Consider the following 25000-nt stretch of genomic DNA (forward strand, 5'->3'; position numbering starts at 1 on the left):
CCGAAAACGGATTAAAAAGATTTTCCCAATTTTCAATACTCCTTATGTCAAATCTCGAGTCTGTAGATTGAAAATTGACAGAGTAGTTTGGTAGGGAAATGTACAGCCCCCACTCCCCAGACAGAGACAATTTCACTTATATATATGAAAATCTGAAATCAACATGTTACCATCGGCCAGTCTGGTCGGCACAGATCACAGGGTAACAAGATTTTTCGTTGTAGTTGTAAAATTGATAATACATACTATTGCCGACATAAATTATGGTCATTTTTTACAATAGCCAACAAAACAAAAAAGACGGGGGGGGGGTGAAAAAATTACCAAAGGCAACCTTAACTACCTGAGTAAGTTTGATTTTGTATTTTAACTTGTGAACGGTTTCATTACAACCATTTGAACCCTTGATAATCACTCAAAAATCGAAAATTAAACAGAATGCTAGTAGAAACCCATCCAATAAATGACACTGATCATGTGAAAAGGTAATGTTCTTACCAGTATTTTGTCTAATTTTCACGCTGTAACGAAATCGCCATATCTTTTTTGTCCTGACTCGACGAACTTGACACTAACTTTGGAAGAAAATAAATGCTTTAAAATAAGTGAAAACACAGAAAAAACTTATCCAGGTAGGTAGAAGAGTAACTTAACTTGCCTTTAACATTTATTGGTTAGTATCCCGACATTTATTTTTTATGTTTTCTGTAAAAAATACTCCAAATTATTTAAAAATAAATATAGTTGATAAATTAGTCAAAAATAATTTATTTTGGTATGTACTCATTTGTGAGCTATTTGTGTTAAAAAAAAATAGTTTGCGTGAATATTGATCCTGAGAAAAACAATAATGTGGCCGCTTTACACAGAATTGGCCTTTTAGCAATTAAAAATAGTGGAAAATTTGGGGCATATTTAGAATTCCACTTATTTAAAAAAAAATAATAATGCAGAAAAATCACAGAACAAAGTTGTCATAATTTAAAAATTGCGTTAATTGACCAAATAGTTTCTTTTTTTAAAGAAAATTCAATTTTCTGACTAAGAAAAACATGGTGAGTTTTGGTCGGCCGTGTTTTTAATCAAGCATAAATAAGAGGGGAGACAACTAAATTTGAGGTATCGAGATCAAATTCAGCCTTATAGTGTCAGAATCACTAAAAATCGTACCCTTTTTATTTTCTTAGTTAAAATAAAATTATTTCAGCAATTTATTTGATTTTTTTTTTTTTTTTTTTTTTTTTTTTTTTTTTTTTTTGGGAATATGACATCTTCATTCCATGACAAGTACTTACATCAAAGATTTTTCTGTACTTTTTTTTAATTTTTTTATTTTTTTTTATTAAGTGTAATTCTAAATGAACACCAAAAATCTCCCATGAAATTTGTTTGTTATTTGTTTTACATACAAATGATACGAATCTCAATGAGCTGATTATTTAATCTGTGTTCTCATCTACTATTTATAAATATTGGTTCTCGTATTGTATTCGATTCTATGAGAATATATTTAGGATGCAAATGTTGCGTGTCTATTATTTATACTTAATTGTTCAACAGATGTGGCCAGGTGAGACATACCTGGGTTTTAAGTTTCCACATTACATTTTTTATGGGCTTGTAGCTTTACTTTGCATTGTCCAAAATCTGGTAAAATAACAGCCAGGATGAGTATAGCAGCCCAAATAATGCGTGAGGTCTTTGTAGCCCAAATAGCATGCGAGACGAGGCAATCATGCAATTGGGGTCTTTTATTTGTATAACATTGTCTGGGAACCAGCACGTTGTAGCCTCAGTCGCAAAACAAAGAACAGAAAAGAACTTCAACTCGCTTCTTTTTCTTTTTTTTTTTTTTTTTTTGTACAACATTATTTCCTCATTGTTACAGCCATGACGTCAACCACGTAATCTTGAATGTTATCCATGCCTCTAACATGATCTCGAACCTAATCCCCATCTCTAACGTGATCTCATTTTTAAAGTTCTTTTTCCCTGCCAGTGATGTCATTTTGCATACATTTGTATATGCTATGTTACACTGGAGGTGATATATAATTAATATAGCGATTTAAAAATAGGGGACTAGATTCTTGCAAATGTTTCTTTTTAGGTTTTTAAGAGGTTTTGTTACCTTGGTGATGCTACTGGAACACAGGAAGTGGTGCTAAAATGTCAAATATTGGATGGCAGAAGTTAGAACTTCTGCCATTATCAACCAGCAGTGTTACCACTGTCAAACGTATGTAGTGTGATGTGAAACCTGGCCTGTGATGGTTGAGGATATGTGTTGCATGTAGTGATGCGACAATTCCAGTATATTTCTCAATTCCGATTCTTTATAAATCTCTAAATATTTAAGTATAACAGGGCTCTACATTGCGAGCGAAACTGTCACATTTGCAAGTGACTTTTCAAAATGGCGACTAGAAATAATGAAACGTGTATCTTTTGGCGATTGTATTTCTTTCAGCGACATTCTTAGCTCACTACTGAGTGAAAAATATCTTTCCGACTTTTTTTTTTTTTTTTTTTTTTTTAAATAAAACGAGCAGTCAAATTATTTGAATAATAAAAGGTTTAACAAAACAATATACTTTTTTACCTTTTTTTTTTTTTTTTAACAAAGACATCTGAGGAAGTACCAACATAAAATTTGTATATTTAGAATTATACTTATTAAAAAAAAAAAAAAAAAATACAAAAAAATCTTTATGATGTACATATTCGTCATAGAATGAAGATGTCATATTCTAAAAATCATGTGGGTTTGAAAATATTTAGTTGTCAAAGGTCAACTATAGATAAATTTCTCCATAGAACCCTGTATGAAGTGGTTATTTTGTACCGATTACCATGAAAATACTTAAAAATTACCAGCAGTAGAATATTTTGTTGTTGTTTCCTTACAGAAGAGACATTGCGAGCCTGTCTCTGTTTTATCGTTATTTTCATGGCAAGTGCTCAACTATCAATTTCCCCCACTCTTTATCTGTGCCTAAACCTAAACGTAGATTCCATGAACAAAGGTTCTTTCTAAGAACTGCACACCTGTGGAACTCTCTTCCGTTTACCTGCTTTCCAGCTGACTACAAATGGCAGTCTTCAAGTCGAATGTAAACAAGTTCTTGATGAGCCCGTTCCTCTTAAGTAATCCAATTTACCTAGTTTACATTTCTAACGATTACGATATTATCCTTTTGACCACTGTACACTCTTTAACCCTTATCCTCGAGTGGCTTCTGGGCCTTGATAAGTGGTGATTCCTTTGTAAAAAAAAAAAAAAAAAAAAAAAAAAAAAAACACACACACACACACAGAGGTAAAACGTGAACAAATTCCGATTGCCAGAGTTCTCAATCGGCCATTGCAGCAACCAACCCAGTTTCTGCCAGACCAGTTTCCTCTACAATAATGGATTCCAGTGTTACACATGGACGTGCAACTCTCCTTTTTGCGTCTGGAATCCAAAGTAGAAGCTTTCCTGCTGGTTCATCATGGCGACTATTATGACCGGCAAGTGCTAGATGTTTCTGTCTCACAATATTGGAAACCCAAGGTAGGGAACCATATAATAACTTGTTTGTTGGGTGACTTTTCCAAGATATGTCAGGGGGATCTGCTTGCTCCTTTTCTATTCATAATTGTTCGCACATAAATCACCAGTAGAGATGGCCTTACTTTGAAACAATGCCGCAGCAGTATATACCGTGTTCAAATGCTAGCGGACTTGGACTATGCTGATGACATTGCACTCCTTAGGAACCATACAATGACTTGTTTGTTGGGCGACTTTTCCAGGGTATGTTGTAGGCTAGTCAAAGCATTATTGTATGTTTACTATCAAGATGTCGTTGGCGTAATACGCTTAGCATCCATGATACTGAGCCATGCGGAAGGATTGACTCTATGCAGGCTTTGAAGACCTTCGCCTTCGTTTCTTTCTTGATTGGAGATTTCCATACTTTCTCTAAAAAATGAAGTGCACTCCATGCTAGGGCGATCCTAACATTCATATCTTTCTTTTTTTACATGGAGGTCACCACTTATCAAGGCCCGGAAGCCACTCGGGGATAAGAGTTCTTGTGTGTACAGTAATCAGTGGGATAGTATCGTAGTAATCGTTAGTATTGGAGATTTGATAAAGTGTCTTACTTAAAGGGGCGGTGCATCAGGAATTTGTTTATGTTGGACTTGAAGACATCCAGGTTGTAGTCAGGTGGGAAACAGGCAACCGGAAGAGAGTTCCAGAGGCGTGCACTTCTAAGAAAGAAGCTTTGTTCATAGAATCTACGTTTTGATTTAGGCACAGATAAAGAGTGGGGAAAATTACTGACAGTGGTTTCAGCTAGACTGGTGTTTATCGTGAAAGATTGGCGAGGGGGGGGGGCAGAGATTGGAGCTCAGACGAGCATATCATGTTCACTTTTGAAATAGCCTCCCAGGTATTTGAAGTCGTCAACACAGTCAATTTCTGATCGATCCGATGAAAGTAACAATGGGTTAGAAGATCAATTTAGATGCATATACTTTGTTTTTGGAGCATTGAGGTACAGCCCAACATCTTGACAAGCCTTCTCAACTCGTTTCAGAAGATCCTGAGTAGACTCGATACAATCCTCAAGAAGTGCAATGTTGTCAGCATAGTCCAAGTCCACTAACATTTGAGCAGGGTGCCTACTGTTACGGCTTTTTTCTTTTCCTTTTTTTTTTACATAGGCATCACCACTTCTCAAGGCCAAGAGGCCACAGGTTAAAGAGTGTGCAGTAGTCAATTAGACAATATAGTACCTATTTACTATGCCTCCCCACGGGACAGTTAGACACCAGGGTCGTTTTTTAACGTGGAGAAAAGATACAAAAATAAAAAATTGTCTCAGTTGTGAAGGACTGCTCCTCCACTGAAAGAGAACAAGAAATGGAAGTGCAACATCTGAAGAACAGATGGTATTTATTTGCTCCCCCACCGAGCAAATTAGGCACAAGGCCGATTTTTAATGTGAGGAATGAAGGGAGGGGGAAGGGAAAAAGGGGACCAGCTCCCGAGAGGTGGGAAATGGGAGCTGGTTAATGGTCAGGCATGTGGGGTTGCCCCCACATGTGGTCTTTGCTAGTCATAGCTAGTCATAGCTTGCATCATCTGCCGGAACAGATACTACACTTTGATCTTGATCAAAAGGCCAATAATCATTAGTTATGGAAATTCGGTAAATTTGTTGACTTAAGTAGAACGGCTCCTCAAGAACTTGTTTACGTTAGACTTGAAGACGACCATATTGTAGTCAGCTGGAAAACAGGAAAATGGAAGACAATTCCACAGGTGTGCAGTTCTAAGGAAGAAGCTTTGTTCATGGAATCTACGTTTAGGTTTAGGCACAGATAAAGAGTGAGGGGAATTATTGATAGTGTTTTCAGCTAGACGAGTGTTTCTTGTGAAAGTTTGTCGAGGTGGGGGACCATAGACTGAAGCTCAGTCGAACAATTTCCATGAAAATAACGATACAGCAGAGACAAACTCGCAATATCTTGTGTGAGATAGAGGTTGCAAGGAAGGGAAAAGGACATTTCCTACAAGGCCACGAAGTCTATTTTGAACTCTATCAAGGCAGGACAAGTCCTTTCTAGCAACTCCTGCCCAGATGGGGCAACACTATTGTATCCTTGGACGTACCTGGCTTTTAGATAGAGAATTGCATCAGCAGTGAGATATCTACTGGATCGATAGAAGGATCCCACCATTTTTCCAGTGGCCTTGGCAACAGATTTGATGTACGTATTCCAGTAAGATCAGGAGTAAAGGTCAAGCCCAGAAGCTTGTCAAAACTTGAGGTCTCAAGACGAGAGCCATTCATTTCAATTGATGCCAGATGTGGATCAGAACGTTGATGATGTAAAGAGAGAAGCTTGGTTTTAGATGCATTAAAAGTAACCAGCCACTCCTTTCCCCATTGCACCACGTGCTCAAGATCAGAGGAGAGAGAATCGGAGAACTTGGTCGTTTACTGTCTTAGATGTGCTACCATAGATGGTAGTGTAAATGTCTACAAATGATGTAAGGATGTGATGTGGAAGATCATTAATGTAGATCAGGAAAAGAGTTGGGCCCAGGATGAACCCCTGAGTGACTCCAGCATTAATACTGAGAGCTTCTGATTTCTGCCCATCAACTACTACTCTTATGAACCTATCAGAAAGAAATGATTTAATAATTGAGAAGACATTTCCAGCTATACCATAGCTAGAGATCTTGTGAAGTAAACCTTTATGCCATACCCTATCAAAGGCCTTAGATATGTCAAGAGCAATTGCCCTAGAAAGGTTGCCTCCGTCGAGAGATTCGCTAATCCTATGAGATATAACTGTAAACACATCTGCTGTAGATCTAGCAGAATGGAAACCATATTGTGTGTCACTAAGGCTATTTTTGCTGAGATGGTTGATTACTTCTCTATTTAACACAGATTCCAGCAACGAACTCATGACACACAGGAGACTTATTGGCCTGTACTGAGAGGGAGATGAGTGATCACCTGAATTCTTAAATACAGGGCATACTGATGAGATTTTCCAGAGTGATGGGAAGCAATTCTCCTTAAGACAACGTTTAAACAGTTTTGTAAGTATGGGCACTAGTTCTGGTTTAATTTTTTTGAGTACTATAATTGGAATACTGTCAGAGCCGGTTGCTTTACTGGAATCAAGGTTGTTTCAAAGGCCATCACGGCTGGTGATGTGTGAAGCATATAATCGAGAACAATTATGAATAGAAAAGGAGTCATCCTGAAGAAAAAAAATGAAGAATATTTTACTTTAAAAAAAAATCAAATAAAAAAGACAAAAAGAATCGTTCTTGGCATTGGAAATTAGGCCCAAATTTTTCTGATTAATCATCCCAACGCTAGTTGCATGAAGAGAAATGATGGAAATGATAAGATAGATGTGTAATGTGAGATTTAAAGACAAGCATGTGTATAGTGTGATGATGTATGGAAGTGAAATCTGACTAGCAAGGGTTGAGGACATGCGTTGTATGGAGAGAAATGATATGAGAATGATACAGTGGATGTGTGAACTTGTAGGAAGGTTTAATCTGGACAGTATAGAACAGGGTTTCTCAAACTTTTTCAGACTGGCACCTCCTTAGCTTCTAGAATACTCCCTATCCCATAAATACATGAGACTTTTTTTTAAGTGAAAGCAACAGTATTTATAAACAATATGTATTTAAAAAACGATGATATAGTACACAAGCTCGACTTCGTCAGCTTGTAAACATTTAATTTGATCTTCATAATTACCCTTAATAATAGCATGCAAACTTTTTTTTTTTTCAAATTAAAAATATTAAACACAAAATTGTCTTTTCGAAAATAACAATTAATCTAATTGCCATTTTTTTTTGTCTTCATAATTACCCTTAATTTACACATGCAAAATTTTTTTTTAATTGAAAACAAACAAAATTTGTTTTACAAAAACATTTTTTTTAATAAACAATTTTATTTGGTCTACAGTTACATTTAATGAACACAGAAGAGCATTTTTTTTTTTTTTTTTTTTTTTTTTAATTGAAAACAATATTAAACACAAAATGTATTTTTCAAAAATAAACCATTTTACGTATTTGGTCTTAACAATTACCTTCGATGCAAACATTTTTTTTTTTCTAAATTAAAAATAACAGCATTAAATACAATGTTTTTAAAAAATATTTAATTTAATCAATTTTATTTAATTACCCAAATACACAATTTCACAATTGCTGCTAATGGGATGGGTGTACTTTATGTAGGGATATTAGTTTCTCCACATCTGGTTGGAACTCCTGGTAATCCATGGTTGGAACTCATGGTAATCCAAAGTCTGTTCCTTTGCTTGGAAAGGAGAAAGGCAACTGCACTGAAGCCCCGTTCTACCAAATATGACGTTGGAAAAGCACTAAAATATATCTTCATCTTGTTCCATAATAAGTCAGATTTTTTTTTTTTGTAGTCAAGTCTTGCTACGATTTTTTGAACTTGGGATTTAGCGTAATGTCTTTTTCGATTGCAATTAATTCTTCATCTGCCTTTCCTATTTCCTCAATGCTGACATCTAAAAATGTATTGATTATCCAGTCTGGTATTTTTACCAATAAAAGATCCTCAAATCTCTCAGACATGTCTCTTTGCAACACTTCTAGGTGAGTGCGATGCACTTGAAAGTCAGCATCTGATATACTCTTTTCTTTATCCAATTCACAGAGGCTTGGAAACTGGTAAAGTTCATGACGGTTTAAATTTCGTTTGAATAACTTAAGACGCGTAGGTGGAGATAACAGATTCGACTTTGACAAGGTTGACATCATTTCGTTGCAACTGCGAATTCATTGAATTTTGTGAATATATCTGACAAATAAGCAATGTCATTCTTAATTTCTTTTTACAAAGGAGTCCCCACTTATCAAGGCCCAGAGGCCACTCGAGGATAAGGGTTACTGGGTATACATAAGTAGTGGAAATTTTGTAAATTGGATAACTTAGGGGGATGTTTCATCAAGAATTTGTTTACGTTGGACTTGAAGACAATCAAATTGTAGTCAGCTGGAAAGCAGGAAAACCGAAGAAAGTTCCACAGGCGTGCAGGTCTAAGAAAGAAGCTTTGTTCATGGAATCTACATTTAGGTTAGGGCACAGATTAAGAGTGGGGGAACTTATTGATAGTGGTTTTGGCTAGATGAGTGTTTTTCGTGAAAGTTTGAGGGGGGATTGTAGATGGCATAGATTTTCGTGGCAAGTGCTCAGGCGAGCACTTTCCATGAAAATAATGATAAAGCAGAGACAGGCTCGCAACGTGGGAAAGAGGTTGAAGGGAAGAGAAAAGGGCATCCCCCACTAAGCTACGAAGTCTATTCTGAACTCTGTTAAGGCAGAATAAGCTGCTTCTAGCAGCTTCTCCTACCCAGATGTTGCAACAGTACTCCATCATTGGACGTATTGGCTTTTCTATAGATGTCTCTTTAGATCATCACAGAGCTAGGTGTATCAGAATTTTTGTAGGAATTTTTGACACCCCTAACACGAAACTACAAATAAAATATAAAAAACTCGTAATTTCTCTTTTAAAGGTGGGTTGTTTATTTTCTTTATGGATTATACTTCCAAAATAAACTGTTAAAGTTGTATAAAAAGTAATGGAAATATTTTTTTAAAAATAGTAATGAAATTAATTGAATGTTACGAGTTCAGTATTTTTCAATTTTTAAACTTTAAAAATCTATCAAAGTTTTTCTATTGATTCTATTTTTACGATATTTTCAGGGTCAATGTGAAATTTTATGCTCTTTCCAATAAACCGAATATAATATTTTAGACAAACTTTTTTTTTTTTTTTTTTTTTTTTTTAAATTCACGCCCCCCCCCCATTTTCACATGTCTATTAAAAAGTAAATAATTAATTTATGTACCAAAGTTTTATATATCACAAATTGAAGATAAAAGATCAATAAATAATATATTCAAATTTAAAAACAAAAAAAAGTAGTGTTTTTTTAGAAATTTACCTGTAAAGTCCGAAGTTTAAAACCTTTAAAAAAAACCCATGTTTGTTTTTTTTTTTGTTTTTTTTTTAATGAAACCTTGGTCCTTGCTCCTTTAATTGAGGAAAAAAAAAAAAAATAAATTAAGGCTTGAATTACATTTTTCGAGGAGTTATAAGCTTCGAAAGATGGCGGGTGGAATTATTCAATAGTTTTCACAAAATTTCTGACGCTGCTATCACAGAGCCCAGTATTAGACTAAAAGCGTTTCAGGCATTTTCCCTTTGACAGCCATTGAACTTGTGTGTGTAGCAATTAACGATCAAACCCTTCATCATTATCAATGCAAAACTGTAGAAACAGTCTGGAATTGAGAGGATGTGCCTTGATCTTATTTACTGCTGTGATAACAATATTCATTGATTTGTGAAGTCGACCACTTAGGTTTTTTTGCTACCAGATGCTGCTTGTGGATTACACAGTGCACTTTAAGCAAACCAGGTACGGCTTTTTTCAAGAAACTGATGAAGCCATGATGACGACCTATCATGGATGGTGCTCCATCTGTTGCACATGCAAGAATGTTAGAAAGTGGGATGTTTTTCTCTTTGAAAAAAATCTCAACATCAAATACTGACTTTCTGGTAGTGTCTGTTTAAAGTTGTCTTGCAAATAAGTTCTTGAACAAACTTTTCATCTAAAATAGAAATCTCACCTGTCTGTTTAAATCTATGTATGTTTGTATGTCTGCCTAAAACTTTTGACAGAGGCAACAGATTTTCATGAGCTTGGTATCATTTTGAAGCTTGACTCTTCGGACAACAAATATTGAAAAATTGGTTAAAAACATTAATTCCTTGACTCTCAACTAGGCACTTTTCTAGATGGAAGGGTCGCTTTTTTTACCAATATTTTCGAAAGTCATTCCCTCTTTTCGATTGACTAGCCTTAAATTAAACCTCCGCCACTTCCGGTTTGGCAATAGGCGCAACGGCAAAGACGTCACTTTTTTTCTTTTTTTTTCTTTTTTTCATGCTCTTTTTCTTCTTCGCGGTACGAGTTTGAGCCTGCCTTCCTACTATCACTTATTTTATTTTTACGTTTTTGCTCAACATACACCTCCAAACACCCGGGCAGCGTCAGGCACCCATGCTAGTCTTTGATAAAACGAAAATACACAAGAAGCAAAGATTCATTTCCTGCTAGAGTGGACTCCTCTAACTGCAAGCTAGATTCTGTTGTAGCAAGAATGTTGTACAATGCTTCGTCAATGTTTTCAGCCATTTTATCTACTTTTCTTTGAACCGAGTTATCACTGAGAGGGTATGGCTTTTATAATTTGGTCAGGTGACTTGTGTACAACTATGTGCAGAACCTCTCTTACTGCAGGCAGTAAAAGTTCCTCTCCAACTGTATGAGGCTTGCCAGATCTAACAATCAGGGAAGATATGTTGTATGAAGCACGCAAACCGTCAGTGGATTATTGTGAAGTGCTAGAAAACATATTTCCAATAGTTTTCGTTTCTGGAACTTTTCTCGAAATGACTGAAAATATGCTTTATTTTTGTCTGCTTTATCAGTGTATTTTTGTCAAATGTTCCAAAAGTTTTGAAGGTTTCATGGCTTCATTTGAAAACACTTTCTCACACAAGACACATAGGTTGCTGTTGGTTCTGTGGTGCCAATAGGAACCCATATTTCAGATATTCCACACTATACTGCCTACACTTTTTTGTTTGCTGTTCTGGGAAAAAAACATTTAATTATATATATGTGTATATATATATATATGTGTGTGTGTGTGTGTGTGATATATATAAAGGTAGAGCTTAGGTGTGTGTGTTTCTGTGTAAATGTCTGTGTGTGGGGGTATATATAGATATATATATACATACAACCTTTGAGATTTGAAAAAAAAAATCACTTGACCGCCGGTCGAGTGTGAGGAAAAATTTACTCGCCCTCAAATATTTTTACTCGTCCGACTTTGTCTTTGTTTCAGTCAATAATAGGAAATAATTTTAAAACAATTCAAGAAATTACCGTGTGTAACAAGAAAATATTTGGTTAACTCTTGTAAATCAACTATTTTATTACTACAAACACTTCCGTAAATATTCAACAAAACGTTAAAATACAACACCAGTTTCTTTTATATAGCCTCATTCATAGTATTGTTCCATAGAAATAAGAATCATTTTTTTCGGATGCTTGACGGAACGATGCGTTTTTTCCTCTTTCAAATGTTCGTCTTTACTTTTGTAAGCATGAAGTGTATGTAGTTGTGGCATCGAATTTTTTTTCCAAATGAATTTCAGAATCAGAGCTAAATGAAGGCGACATTTTGACTACATGCCGAATGTGTAAATTTGATCTCTTGTTGACCTTTAGCGTGACCACTCTTTTTTTCAATCTCACAGCTAGAGATGGAAGAATTCACAAATGATGAAACATAGGTCATTCTAAGTCACCGCATTGCCGGTCGTAAAATAAACGAGTCCCCCCCCCCCGTTTCTTTATTTAAAGAAATTTTATCTACTGGCAGGCGAGTGATTTACGACTTTTAGTCCCCAAGAAATTTTTAATGGCGACCGGTCCTGTAAAGTCTCAAAGGCTGTGTGTGTATGTGTGCGTATATATATATATATATAATATATATATATATATATATATCATACACACACACACACATCTGTGGGTGGAGGGATTTCAGTGTGTGTGTGTGCACATGTATGAACGCTTTGCTAAATATGGAAAGATATGCCAAAAAGTATATCAGAACTAATGTAACATTTCAGGTTTAGCTTTTTTGGAGTAAGAAAAATTAACAAAAAAAAAAATAAATCTCACATTTGTTGCCTTCCGAGATTGCGACTGCTTCCTTGCTTTAGTATACACTGCACAGTAACCCTTTTCAACCAATTGGTAGTGTTCTTACATTAATAGACTCCTATTCTGTCACATCTTTAGTATATTAAAAATATTCTGGATATTACAAACTTGAAATTAAAGTAAAATGTTCGGACGAGCTTTGGAAACAAAAAATGTAGCCTAGCTATTTGTTGACTCCGAGATTGGTCAGTTTTACAAGCGCTATTTATACATAAATATTACAGAACTTTCTACTGAAAGTAAGTTCCATGAGGGGTAAAAATTGCAGGATTAAAGGATGAAATCTTTGACCGCGAGTCACCTAGTACAAAAAACGCCAACAATTGCTTTTATCGGAACCAGGTCAGTTCTGATTGAATATGATTAAAAGATGAGAATTACAAGATTAAGAACAGCCGTGTGAACTCTGTATCTAAAAGAGCCACAGTAGGAGTGTTGATTCCTTTGAAGTTAACCGGCACCATGCAGACATAAATTTTGTATAATCTATATATCTATAAAAGTGAACGTGTCTGTCGGTGTGTCTGTCTGTCTGTGTACATTTCCCTACGCAATAACTCTGTCAATTTTTAGTCTATAGACTCGAAATTTGAAATACCGGGTACTGAGATTTGGGAAAATCGATGTGACGGGTGTCAGCCAGAAATTTGGCTGTTAAGGGGTCAAATTTCAACGATTTGACCTTTAAGAACTCTACCAAACTCCTCCGACAATTTTGGGTCTAGACACTTGAAATTTTAGATATAGGTTCCTTGAACCTGGATCTAACTTAATAAAGTGATTTGAGCCCGAAACAATAAATTTTAAGGGGTCATAATAGGGGTCAAAGTTTTAAAAAATTAACTATTTTTTTTGTTTTTTTGCTTTTTTTGCACAGCATACACCTCCAAACATCCGAGCAACGCCGGGCACCCCTGCTAGTTATTATATAGATATAAACCTGCATGCATATATATATATATATACACACACACACACACTCAATTGCATCGTTGCATTCTTACAAAATGCACACATATATGTATATAACCTACATACACACACTTTCATATGTGTATTCTTTAGCATAAAAAGTTTGCCTATTTTCTCCCTCCATATATGATTGTGTGTATAATATATATATATATATATATATGGTGAATTTAGATTGTGGCTCTAAACTGCAGTCTATCTTTACAGAATTGAGATTACAGTCTACTATATTTATATAGGTAACTATCATTTTATTCTTATCGGGACCAAAAACTTTCATTTACTTCCGATCAAGGCTGGCCTGTTTATCCTGAGGTGAAAACGTAGCATATCTTTTTATTCTCTTTATTTTGACCGAAAAATTATCTTTTACTTTCAACCGGGACTGACCCCTTAATCCCCAGGTAAAAGAGAGGCATATCTTTGGAAATTCTATATTCATAATTTTTTTTTTATGGTTACTGCAAACAGTTTGGGACAACGGTGTAAGTACTGTAGCAGCTATAGCAGCTATACTATCATCCTCCACCACCTGCTTTTTGGTTACTGCCCCAACTGCCTAGTTTTGCGTTGTTGCCTCCTAACCGCCCATTTTTGCATTACTGATTCCCCCCCCTCCCCATATCAAAGCACCACCCCCAAGGAGGTGGTATCGCCCACTTTGGGAAACGCTGGTAGAGAGAAATGTTTGCAGAACAAGAATACAGCATAATTATGTTGACACACCAGTTTTCGTTAGATCAACAAAGTTAAGCACCAACTGCCTGGTCAGTACCAGCTGGGTGACCAATTTGGGAATATCAAGCATTGTATGTAGGGAAATGTCAACACCTCCCTGTAAGAGTTGCGAAAACCTAACGTTGGCATCTCCCCTAATGAAGATATACATGTGACTGAGGATTGCTTCTGAATTTCATACTCCCATGGAACTCCCTCCTTCGGAGTAAACCAGTTAAGTCCACTTTAAGGTTAGTGTCGCAGTTTCATATTTTAATTTATTTTATTTTTTTTAGAACAGGAGACTTTGATAATATAGCAACGTTGAAAAAAATGAATGAGAGTTTCGCGTCTGAGGTGAAAGTTGGTCCTAAAAGTTTAGTGGGGGGGGGGGTACTCAAGAAGAGAGTTAGATGTAGAACAGTTCAGGTAGCAAGGTTAGTTGGCAGAGGAAGGTCAAGGAAAATGTGGGAAAAATCCTGAAAGGTGTTTTACACGTAAATCGCCTGATCCATTCTATGTGCTATGAAAATGCTCATTAAATTTTATACGGATAAAACTAGAATTAAATAATGTGAGGTGCCTTAAATAAGCTTACGGACTTTTTTGTATGGGCACTTGTATTGATAGTACACACATGAAACTCTAGTTCCCTTCAAAGTAATCTCCTCCGGCTGCAATGCACTTGTATCATTCCAACAACTTCTGGAAGGCCACATGGAAGTTCTCTTGTATGAGCGTGTCAATGACCCTCATCACAGCCTCTTTCATCTTCTCAATTGTCTCCTGACTACACCTCTAAGGTATTCCTTGAGCTTAGGGAATAACCAAAAGTCACAGGGAGCAAGGTCTAGACTGCGGGATCTAAATTGATAAGCTCGATCATCTCCCTGATGTCGTGGCTTTCTTTTTGATCTTCTTTGAGCACCCGTGGGACAAACTTTGTGCAAAACTTCAGCATATTCAGTTCTTCGCAAATAACTGTGTACAGTTCCCACACTGACATCAAACTGGCACTTATTGTCTCTATAAACACACGACGATCCTTATCCATGAAATTCTTTATTTTGGACAATCAACTCTGGTGTTCTGACTCCCTTACTCCTCCCTCACCTCTCACCATCTCTCACAGACTCTCTACTTTCCCTGAATCTCTTATGCCACTCAAAAACTGGTGTTCGATTCATGCAAGATGGTCCAAAAACAGTCTGAAACATTCCATACGCTTCTGTGGCATTTTTTTTTCCAAGTTTAAAACAATTTTATTGCATATCATTCTTCTAAAGTGTCCTTGTGTCCAGATTGCATTTTTGAAATTCACCACCTGTGACGATTAGGCTTTAGTAGGGTGTATTCCAATTCCTGTTATAGCTGTTCATTTAAATTTGAAATCATAAACATTGGTCAGTCATCTCATAAGATGTATAGCAATAACATACTGAATTTTCATGAGTGTACAACAATTTTAAATGCCTGTACAAAAAAAAAAAGTCTAGAAACTTATTGAAGGCACATCATAAATAAACAACATAAAAAGAAATATTAATTGTCTATAGTTCTGGGATGAAGTGATCTCATTATGGATTTCAATTTTCGGGCTCACTTCCTCATCTTCGGTGTTTTTTCCAGTACATTTCGGCCGTGTCATCCTTCGGCCTTCTTCAGGTGTATCTCGAACTCTGGAACTATTTTTTTGGAATTTCGAACCCAACCCTTTGTTATGGATGTGAAATGATTCTACAGAGGTGAACATCTTCACAATGGCAGGCTTCAGAGAGTCTACTATCTTATGGGTGTGCTTATTGGTCTTGACCTCAATCACTCCCTAGAAGAAATACTGTTATTGAGTTTACTTGTGGGAAAAAGTATCCTCATGTAAGGTTTTCCTGACAACCCTCTGTACACAGATTTTGGAGACTCGAGGATAGTGTCTAGTAGGCATTCAAGTTCTCTCGTGTGTGTGTGTGTGTGTGTGTGTGTGTGTGTGTGTGTGTGTGTGTGTGTGTGTGTGTGTGTGTGTGTGAGATATGAGGAAGTGAGTCCGAAAAAAGAAATCTGCATTTGGGGGGGGGGGTGAAATGCACTGAGGAGAACACAAATGTTGAGATACTCAGTAAGTGGCCATGGGTCAGCAAAGGTTGAGAAACACTGATTTATCCGAACCTGACTTGGTCATATCAAATTTATTTGCCAAAAATGGCAAAGTGCAACAAGCCATGTAGAAAGATCATCTGTATATCTATAAACTGAGAATGTGTGTGAGGACACTTTTCAACCTATGTACTCAACAAATTTTTAATCTAGACTTGAAATTTAGTATAGAGGAGGGTATTCAAACGTGGAAAACTTTTTAATCAGTTTTCAACCAAATAAAAAAAAGAAAAAAAATGGCTGCTAAAGGGTTAAAATAGAAAAATTGGAACTTGGGATTCATCAGATTTTTATCTTTATCAACGGTTTCACAAGGTTTGAAAACACCTTTTTAATGATCATCTCAAGTTCGTCCAAAGGTTGTTATGCTTGACTCTGTCTTTAGGTTTGGGTTTCAAACTCAGCTCAAGTATTTTTTTTATTTAAAACAAGTGAACTGTTTAGGAAAAAAAAGCTTAATACTTGCATGCACATGTCTCCGTTTCTTTCCGTTTTTAAAGAAATTTAATGTTACATTTAATACCGGGCAATGCCAGGTACATTTTCTAGTAGGAGATATTTACGCCCTTTATTGTCTGAATATTTGTCAGTGGCACCTCCCTAGACGTGACAACAGTACTCCATTTTAAGATGCGAGTAGCATATTATGCGTTAGGAGTGAGATACTTTCTAGAGTGATAGAATGATCCAACTGTAGCAACATATTTGATGCAATTCTTTTCATTTCACGTCTGAAGTGAAAGTTGGTCCTAAAAGTTTAGCGGGGGGGGGGGGGGAGTACTCAAGAAAAGAGCTATTCATTTGGGTTCAGCTCTAATATTGTTGTAATCAAATTTATTTGGTTAAAAAAAAAGGGGGGCAAAGTGAATAGGCAAATGTTTACATCCAGATACAGTTTGAATGTTCGTCCGAAACGTTTTTAAAACGAGATATGCTAGTCCTTATCACAACCTCCTTTGACTGGCAATTCCGCAAAGAAATGGTTCTGGATATGACCTTTAACTATATCCGATAGTGAGGCCCCAGCTTGTGGGCTTTGGGGAGTGTGGAGCCACCCTTTAACTGCCATTGCTCCCAGGTCCACTTTGACCCGGAGTGGTAGTACCTGTTAGGGTTCCAACTATAGGTTAAATAGGAACAGACTTGAAAAAAAACAAAAAAAAACAAATATATTCTATTAAAAAATTTTTCTTCAAACTCACTGGATTCGGCATTAAATAACCTGAAAAAGGTTGATATGCCGTAAAACCAAAACAACCAACCAATCCAGATAGAAAAAAATGCAGATGAGACAAAAGCAATGATTTAACATTTTTAGTGAATGCCCATGAAAAAGTGAATGCCCATGAAAACTTCCAATTCGCATGTATGAGGGGTACCCCACCCCGTATACATATATATATATATATATATATATATATATATATATATATATATATATATTTTATTTATTTTTTTATTTTTTTTTATTTATTTTTTTTTTTTTCCAGATTATCGAATGGGCAATAATCTACCAGAATATCAACAAAAAAGTTGATATTTGTAGTGAGTGCTCAATTTTTAATGCAATGTTCTAGTAAATCGAATACCCATTTTAGAATCACTCTATGTTTTTAAACCAAATTCTGATAGTTTAACCTTATTTTTTTTTTAAATTTGCCTTTTTCCCTTTATATAAAATAAAGGGAAATACATATTTATGGTTATCTTCAAGTTTTGTCATTTATAAAGACAAATTTTTTTTTTTTTTTTTATACACAATTTTCAAGTTTTGTCGCATATGTATAAAAGGCAAATATGACACGCACATTTTTATATCAAGAAAGGCTTTTTTCGCCGAGGTTCGAGGGAGGGGGGGGGTTACTATCGCTTAGAAGTGTTTATATACCCCCTAGATAATAATATCTAGGATTTGCAAACGCATCGCGGCTAGATTTATTAATGTCGACTTTTACAAAATTATTGCTATTTCAGCTTCTCTGTGTTGATTCGGCTTTTTTGTATAAAAGCGAACCTGATGTCAAACTAATGAGCAGTTGTCGGCTACAGGCCGGAAACCTCCAGGAAGTGATGGATGTTTGGTCTGTCGGTTTTCACCGTCATATCAGACAATTGCTTTAATTTGGACACTCCCCTAATAAAGAGGGAGCTGGTTTTCTCCAACACGTTGGGGAAACAAAACCAGACAAACTTGGGTTAAAAAAACAAAACAAACTATCCCACAGTTAAAATTAAGTGCGAAATTAAATTCCGCACGCACCTGCTACTTGTGCGGTTATGAACGTTTCACTGTGACGTGATATTTGACCTCATTAAACACGCCCCTTTTGTCACATCACTTTTTAATGATTTTATTTCACACATTCTCACTTCTCTGCCATCGTAGCATGGCGGGAAGTCATCAGCCTGTTAACCTCAAGGGTTCAGGTTCGAGCCTACTTACCTACCAAAACTTTTTCTTTTCTTTTACTCCGCCAAACACCTAGACAACGCCGGGTATCCCCACTAGTCTAGTGTATAAATCTCACCTGTCTGTTTAAATGTATGTATGTGTGTATGTCTGCCTAAAACTTTCGACAGAGACGACGGATTTTCATGAAATTGGTATCATTTTGAAGCTCGTCCCTTCGGACAACAAATATAAAAAAAATTGGCTAAAAATATTAATTCCTTCACCCTCAACTGGGCACTTCTCTGCGGGGGGGGGTATTTTCAAAAGTAATCCCCTCTTTTCAATTGACTAGCCTTAATTTAAACATTCGTCTCTTCCAGTTTGGTGATGGATGCAACAGCAAAGACGTCACGTTTTTCTTTTTTTTTTTTTTTTTCTCATGTTCTTTTCCTCCTGCCTGCTTACACTTTTTTTGTTTTTTTTTTTAAATTTTTTTTTATTCCTTCAACACATACCTCCAAACACCCGGGCAATGCCGGGCACCCAGAAAAACGTTTAAAAAAATATTGAAAGGAAAAAGACAGAAATAAAAGAATAGGGGGGGGTACTACTCATGCACATGTACGCAGGTGTTTACAGTCATATATAGTCTGAATGTTTGTCCAAGTACCTTAAAATCTGGATGCAGATAAGATGGAAAGCGATGGTACATTTTTAGTGGATACCCCGGAAACTTTTGCTTCAAATGTTCTTAACAAAAAACATCAAACCAAAGTTTTATATTATGTTTCAGCATTTTTATGGTCATTGTTGTTTAGATTATTTGCAGATTAAATAAGTTAGAAATTCTGCATGCATTTTTTTTTTTTTTTTAGTGCAGCATGAAGATTCCCAAGTTCGAAAAGATTGACTTGATGAATGAGAATGGTTCCTATTTACTTGCCTCTCCACGAGGGCAGAGTTAGACACCAAGATCAGTTTTTAATGTGGGGGAAGGAACAAAAATGAAAATTCCACCAACCGAGAACAAAAAATTGACGTGTAGCATCAGAACAGATGGTATTTATTTGCTTCCGCCACAAAAGCAAATTAGACACAAGGTCGTTTTTTTAACTGGGGGGCGGGGGGACCAGCTCCCCCCAAAAAAGGGGGCGCTCTGGCAGTGTCCAAATAAATTGTAATTGTCTCGGTATGAAGGGTTTCCCTTACATTGACCAGGGACCAATTACTTAAGTGAAGCATCAGAACAACTACTACACTTTGATCCTGGCCTGAAGTCCAAGAAATCTCTAATGCATGAATGAGAATGGTTACATCAGCAGAACCGCGAAAAATAACCTAGATGAAGCTAAGTTTCCATAATCCAAATGATGCAGAAGTTTTATCTTCGTTTGAAGTACAATAACCATTGACTACAACAACAAAACATCTTCCTTGGCCTTTTGGTCAAGATCAAAGTGTAGTATCTGTTCTTCAGATGCTGCACTTCTATTTCTTGTTCTCTTTCAGTGGAGGAGAAATCCTTCACGACTGAGACAATTTTTATTTTTGTACCTTTTCTCCACGTTAAAAAACGACCCTGGTGTCTAACTCTGTCCCGTGGGGAGGCATAGTAAATAGGTACAACAACAAAACATCTGTCCAATTTATATATATATATATATATATATATTATATTATATATATATATATATATATATATATACTAGACTACCCATGACCCGTTGGGTCAGCAGGTTATATTAGCTATGGAATTCATGTATGAGCGTGACACTTGTGACGTAAAGAAAATAGTTTTTTTTTGTTTTTTTGACATAACGGAAACATTTCTATGAAAGTATATTAAAATGAAAAATCATGGACGGATCACTTCCCATGTTAAATAATAATTTTGAAATAATAATGTTAATATTTCAGTGCGCAGGTCAAAATCTGCAAAAGAAGCAATTTGTGTTTATTTGTTTACGTTGTTATGGGTTAATGTTTATGCGCGCATACGCAACCGGATGTTGTAAACCAGAAAGTGGGTTACATCACTTGTTACAAGATCATTTGAGTTTTATAATTATATATATATATATATATATATATATATCAGGGCTCTATGGACAAATTTATCTTTGGTTGGCCTTTGACAACTAAATATTTTCGTTTACTAGCCAAATAGAAAAGTTATGAGCCAAACTTACATGATTTTTAGAATATGACATCTTCGTTCTGTGACGAGTATGTATATCATAAATATTTTTCTGTTTTTTTTTAATAAGTGTAATTCTAAATATACAACAAATTTTATGTTGATACTTGAAGGTATAAACATTCTAATTTCTTCAGATATTTTTTTAAACAGCCTTTGTTAAAAAAAAAAGTATATTGTTCTATTAAACTTTTATTTACATAATTTAACTTTGTTCGTTTTATTAACAAAAAAAAATAAATAAAAAACGCTGAAAAGATATTTTTCACTCAGTAGTGAGCTTTGGAAGATTGTCAGTGAAAGAAAGACAATCGCTAAAAGATAAGCGTTTTATTATTTCTAGTCGCCACTTTGAAAAATCACTTGCAAATGTGACTGTTTCACTCGCAATGTAGAGCCCTGTATATATTTTTATGAGTGATATATAAAATCTCTACACAGTAGAATCCCAAGGTATGATGGCCCTAGGATACAGTTTGTTTTTTGTTTTTTTTCTTCTTCAGGTTATGATGTGGAATACAATGTTTTTTCCGACCACTGTTTATGGTATTTGCTCTGCCTTACGATATTATTTATAATGCTATTTTATATATGATGTGTGTATTATATACTGTACTGTATGCTGTTACTAATTTTTAATGGCGTATCCGGGGGTTCTACTGTGTGTATACACACACACACACACACATACACACACACACAGAGGTTTAGTGGAATATTGACATTAAGCTCTGCATATTCTTTTTTGTGTTCCCCCCCCCCCCAATATAGCAGACTAACTTTCTAGCATGTTCTGTGAGAGAGTAAAGAAATTCACCAAACCTACTAACGTTTTCAACCTACATGGGTCGTTTTCAAGTACTGTGCTATAGTAAACGTATACAAATCTAGAATATGTCTTATTCAATTTAGGTAAACAAAATTACCATTGGTCATGACAATAAATCTACTGTTTGAAATCTAAAAAGATTTCATCAGGAAACAATAACCTCCGAATCTTTATTGAGGCAAGTCCCTCAAAAGCCTGGAGGCTATTGTTTTCTGATGAAATCTCTTTAGATTGAAACAGTAGATTTATTGTCATGACCAATGGTAATTTTGTTTTACCTAAATTGAATAAAATATTTTTTTTTTTCCTTATTGAGCACTATCTCATTAAATTCAATGGTTTTTACTTTTGGATATTTTTTAACCTGGAATGATGGTGGACCCTCATGCCAATTTCGATGTATGAACTCCACCTCAATGACTTAGTTGTTGGGAAATCCACACAGATCATTTGTTTATAGTGGTGAAAGCTTTGTGCAGAACTAACCACACTTTTTGGTACAACTGCTAATCTTTATCGGTGCAATGGCTGCCACAAGACAGATCAAATAGTAGATCTCAGATTTGACGTGAAAGTTTTTCCTTCTCCTAGATGCATGTCTTAATGAAGGCTGGGAATGCATCTCTCTCAAGGAATTAAACGTGCCACCAGATACCAACTTAGAAATTTCTACGTTTCTGCACAGTACATACAGTGCCTAGCCATCCTAAATAGTCACTCATCTAGTACTGACCAGACTCATCGTTGCTTAAGTTCAGTATTCTGGTGAGAACCGGTGTGTCTACATGGTTGTGCTGGAAAACTCTTATTCACAATATAGAACTCGCATCAAGCAATTGACAAATGACACATAATCAAGGTTGTGTAGTGCAAACAAGATTTTAGTCCTTTTTACAAGGGAGTCGACACTTATCAAGGCTCAAATGCCACTCAAGGATAAGGCTTAATGAGTGTATGGTGGTCACTGAGACAACAATGTAATGATCATTAGTGTTGGAAATTGGATAGAATTTGATTATTTAAAGGCATGGTTTAACAAGAATTTGTTTACATTGGACTTGAAAACGACCATGTTGTAGTCAGCTAGAAAGCAGCCTAACAGAAAGTTCCACAGGCAGGTAGTTCTAGGAAAGAAGCTTTGTTCATGGAATTTGTTTGGACACAGATAGAAAGTAGGGGAAATTGTTGGTAGTGGCTGTAGCTAGACGAGTACCTTTTGTGAAGGTTTGGCAATTGCATGGGGAACCATAGATTGACGCCGAGATGAGCACTTGCCATGAAAATAACAATAGTGCAGATACAGGCTCGCAACATCTCTTCTGTGGGAAAGAGATAGCAAGAAGAAACCTAGGTTTTGAAGTCGGCCTTATACTTTGTCAAGGCAGAATAGAGTACTCGAAGCAACTCCTGCCCAAATGTGGCAGCAGTACTCCATTTTAGGATGTATTTGGCTCTTGTGCAGTAGTAGTCAAGATTGTTCAACCACCCAGAGGAGACACTTACTGAATATAAGATGCAACTGATCTCCGGACATTGTTTCTCTCACATAGCCGATCCCAGCAGGATTGTTCTCATTCATTGAAGTGATTGTTTTTCAAACAAAGATACTTTTTCTGGTGGTCTGTCTAGTCAGAGATATTTTTAGTCCTCTGCGACCCTCCTCCTGACCCAACTATTCAACAGTTACACATTTGCCACTCACATGCACTAACAAAACGTGCCGCACAGCTCAGGTTTACAGGTCTACTTAATTTTCGAAGAATCAAGTCTGAATATTGGAAAACTTTAAAATGAGTCGGCATCGGATATTTTGAATTCTATAAGTCAGTTGGAGTCTGATCTTATGCTTTCCGACTCTACAATTCTGCACACAATGCACTCATCAAAGCTTATCTGTTGAAGTGCAGGATAAAATAAAATGGCGCGAGAGTCGAGAAAATCTGTGACACTAACCTAGTGATGAATTTATTTTGCACTTTCTGAAAAACCGGTTTATGCCAGCCTTCTGAGAGAAAAGTTTCGAGAACTTGAAAGCCAGATCATGAAAGTTCTTCATTTATGTGAGAAAGCTTTTATCTTTTGTAACTAGCAAGAATTTCCGGTGCTGCCCGGGAATGAGTGAAGAGCTTCCTCCTCTTCCAACACTGAACCCTTGTTTAATTTTATTCTTAGAAAATTCCATCTCCACCCCCCCCCCTCTCCTCCAACAAAATCATTTGGTGCTACCAGGTCAGGCTGTCTGAAGATAATGGCTTTCTGACTTAAATGCACCAAACACCGATCTTATTGTTTTTTTTCTTTGCAAAACTCAATCATGTTCTGTAGAGCTGAAAACAACTTTCCTCTACAAAACAACTAAACTAAACACTGAATAAATATTTGGAAATATAAAGAACTTGAAGCAATGAAAAGATTTTTTTTTTCAAAAATAATTTTTGGATTCAGCATGAAAGGGGTTGATATGCTGTAAAACAATCAACAAAATTATTTTAAACCCCCCCCCCCCATTCCCCACATACACCTTTTATAAGATTCAATTGTATTAAATTTCACAGATAAGAAACCAGAGACATTCTTGCAGAGTTTTCTGATTTTTATAACATTTTAAAATTTTCATTCTAGTGGATTTTGGTAATTAAATTTCGAAAAGTCAAGTTAGATCATGGCCAAAATTTTCATGTGAAAGGTCAAGATTATAAAGATGCCGGAAGTCATTGGTTATTTAATCCAGGTAAAGTAAAGAGTCTCTATAATGAACAGGACCAAAATTATCAACCAACGTTTGATCTTTTTTTTTTTACCTCAATATCCTAAAATTAAATTGGCACCAAGTTAGACCATGGCTGATATTTTGACCCAAGTTTAGTGACAATTGGTTAAGCAGTATGGATGCTAGACTGTACGCAAACAAACTCTACTGAAAACTTAACCTCTGCTTTGGTAGAGGTAAAATGCACTTTTGCCAGGAATTCAATGACGTATCTCTGCTTCTGACTTGTGTCTATGACAGGGATTGCTTTCTTAGAACTGCTTTCTTAAAGTCTAATACATGCAAAATGAAACTTTCAGGTTATGAATGCACAAGTTCAGTCATCATAACAATGCAATTTGCAATCCTCTCTGATCCATTCTGGTGGAATAAAAAAAAAATATGAGGTATTACTTTTTGAACATTTTTCGTAGATGTTAAGAAATATTAAATTTCATGTCCTTAGAAGAGAAATACTTTTTTTTTTTTATGTGAAGAGTTAAGAAAATAAAACTTATGGGGCCTTCAGAGCACTATTGCAAGTGCCAAACAAAATTAAGGATGCCCCCATGAAAACTAAGTTTCTT

General features: G+C 35.8%; 1 protein-coding gene and 1 long non-coding RNA gene across 3 annotated transcripts in view; both read left to right on the forward strand.

Annotated features, from left to right (window-relative positions):
* LOC145268723 (SUN domain-containing ossification factor-like) overlaps window positions 1-25000 on the forward strand; it is a 210590-nt gene that overhangs the window by 14307 nt on the left and 171283 nt on the right. The gene's annotated exons all lie outside the window — the stretch shown is intronic.
* On the forward strand, window positions 4281-6195 carry LOC145268722 (uncharacterized). Its single transcript, XR_013864916.1, has 2 exons — window positions 4281-4944; window positions 5150-6195. It is a non-coding gene; the product is annotated as an uncharacterized LOC145268722 (long non-coding RNA).

This window comes from Euprymna scolopes, chromosome 44 (genome assembly GCF_053919585.1).
Source record: "Euprymna scolopes isolate OS-2025 chromosome 44, ASM5391958v1, whole genome shotgun sequence".
NCBI lineage: Eukaryota > Metazoa > Mollusca > Cephalopoda > Sepiida > Sepiolidae > Euprymna > Euprymna scolopes.